Source organism: Chionomys nivalis, chromosome 2 (genome assembly GCF_950005125.1).
Source record: "Chionomys nivalis chromosome 2, mChiNiv1.1, whole genome shotgun sequence".
Lineage (NCBI taxonomy): Eukaryota > Metazoa > Chordata > Mammalia > Rodentia > Cricetidae > Chionomys > Chionomys nivalis.
The window spans coordinates 88,214,215-88,217,274 of NC_080087.1; positions in this window are offsets into that span (position 1 = coordinate 88,214,215).

The window sequence follows — 3,060 nt, forward strand, 5'->3', positions numbered from 1 at the left end:
TCTTTATGTATGTATGCAAATTGTGTGTCTCTGTGACTGTATATTGTGTATATTTATGCATGTCTTTAGGCATACACGTGTATGTGTGTGTGATTCTGTGTCTCTGTATATGTGTGTATCTACACATGCATGCATATGGATATGTTTGTATGTAATTTATGTGTCTCTATGGTTTTATTTGTGCATGTCCTTCTATGTGTACGTGTGTATCTGTGCATCACTAGGTATATACATGTATGTATTTGTGCATGTATATTTATGTCTCTGTGTACAGGTTTGCTACCAGTCTCTGATGCCCTGGAACATGGGGCTTTTTCATCTTATGTAGTATGAGACCATAATACTCAGCTCAGAATGTCTTTGGGGGTGGCCTAAGTTCTCTCTGGTAAGCCCTGCTCTTCAGACCCCGTGGCAGGAGGGTGGCCCTGCAGTTCCCTCCTGGAGGGAGCCCTCAGCTCTGTACAGAATAGGATCTGCTTCCTGGTGACCCCATGCTGACCCTGCCAAGGGCCTTTGCCTTAGGCTGGGTGCTTATACAGCTTGTTTTGGGTATCATGGCCAGCTGGTGCCACTGTATTTTGGGCCCAAGGTGGAACAGAACACAATGGTGGGAATATGTGGTAGAGGAAAGCAGTCTCTCGCTGGCCACAGGGAAGACGAGAAGGAGCAAGGAACAACTCCCAGGAACATACTCATCGCCTACTTCCTCCAACTAGATTCTGTTTCTGGAACTTTTCCACCACCTCCTAATAATATTCCCAAATCATTAGTGGACTGAGACATTAACTAGCTCAGAGCCCTCAGGAGCCAAGCATCTGTCCCTGGGTGGCTTCCCTAGCTCATCATTCTCCATCCCTATTTCTGTGTTTCTGATCAGGGTACCAGTGAGTTAGCCCTAGGATCACATGGTGGAAACAGAATGCACAAATCTATGCTCTCTTATAAGTTGGGATTCCTTGAGGTTTCAAGAAATAGAAAGTCAGCAACCACCACATATGTCACAGATCCAAGACAGAATGTCACAACTGGTCAAACTGAGAAATGGTGGGGTACCCAGCCCCAAATGATATGTCCACAGTGTTGTCCTATATCTAAGGCTCAGGGGATGTGGACAACAAACAGAAAGATTATAAGAACTGGAGGACCAGATATCTCTTACAGGAAAGTGTCTTCTGTCTGTAACAGGGAAGGTGCACCCATGAAATCTCAAAAGCATGATTGCTTGAACAAGACCCGCACAATGACGGAACCAGCCAATGTGCCAACATTGTGGGAACCCCCGCCTACACGAAGAACTGTAGGCAAGTAATGTCTGCCGAGAGAGGGAGAATCTGTCCTCTCCGGGGATGTCAAGGGGTCAGCCCTAAAATCATATGTATATAAGTAACACTAAATGGATTTGGCAGACTACATGCATATATATTTTATGTGTGTATACATTTAACAACAAAAAATAGAGATTCAGAGAAAAGAAAAAAAAGACACCAAGTTTGGGGAGAGTCGGGGAGGTATGGGGTGGATCTTGGACAAGTTATGAGAAAAATACATTTTTGGAGATTCTTAAAGAATTAATAAAATATAATCTTTAAAAAGGAAAGAGAAAACAAGCTCACATTTGTTGGAACTAAGTCATAAATAGAAGTGTATTAACCTCAGCTGTCATATCCAGGCATAGGGACCTTGGCTTCAGGAATGGTTGGAGTTCAGTGAGCTTGTCTCTGTCTCCATTCTGCGTGCTTCATGTCTATGAGTCAGCTCTCCCCTTTCGACACCAAGATGGCCACTGGCAGGACCAGTCTTGTATCATGAAGGCGTACATCCCCGTGGAGGCAGCATATCTCAGTCCTGACAGTCCTAGCTAAAATCTCAGGTCTGTATGACTGACTCACCCGAGAGTGGCTGGAGAACCTCACTGTGGGACCAGAATAGATAGATGAATAGGATAGAAATTCTCGTGATGTGGAGATGAAGACAGAGCTGGGTTGCAATCGGCATCCTTGGGTGAGGTTCTCCCCTTTGCCTGTGTTCTGAGGCCCTTTACCTCCCTTTACCAGACCTCCTTTTGCAGACAATACTATGAACCAGGCCCCTGGGATCTTTCTGTCTCCTGAATAGATTACGTCATTCTAGGTTTACAGATGTCTCTTCATGCAGGTCTGTTGGTGTGTTCATCACTCTGCCCGTTCATGGATCACACTTGGCAACTTTTGTCTGCATCTAAACCTGCCTGTCCTTAGAAGCCCAACACAGACAGCTAGCCCTCCAAATACTCAGGCCAGGCCAGGCTGGCCTCAAACTCACTAGCCTCCTGCCTGTATCCCTCAACTACTGGAATTACAGGACGGTGTCACATACCCAGCTTCCCGCGTCTTTAATGATAACCCTGGCCAGCACTGCCTTTGGCACACTGGATTTCCTCACTGTTGAACTCAGTATCACTCGAGCAACGTAATAAATAACACAGACTAAAAACTCAGTCAAATAGATGGGTGAGTCCCTAACCACTCAGAGCTCTGAGCTAGTTTGAATGGAAAGGAAATAAAAGGAGCATGTAGAAAATTCAAGACCCTCCATCTTTACCTTCTCTGATAGTATAACAGGATAGGGGTGACTAGAATACCTGCAAAAAAGGGCCTCAAATTGCTACCAAGGACAAGGAGATTCTGTGGCCTGCACTATTAGCTCCCACCCAGGTCCTGAGTCACTGGGGAAATGTGAAGCCTCCATTCTGCATGTCTCCCCACACACAGACTACGAGAGTGATAAAAAGACAGACATTATCTACATTCTAAATACATATAGGTTAATGAAAAGATCACTATATTCTGGTAATCCATAATTCTCCCAAGATAAAGGACTCCCTCCTGTATATTCGAGAGCCAATAGCCACTTGGTTTGGAGTGGCCTTAGTTTCAGCTCCTGGCTGTGTTTTGACATTTCAAATTTGTAGAGGTCATGTGTGCAGCGGGAATGGCTTGCTAGAACACTGATGATAATATTCCTGGCAGGCGCAGGCTCTGGAAATTCCGGTTTCATGATATCTCATTATCTGCAGGTGCC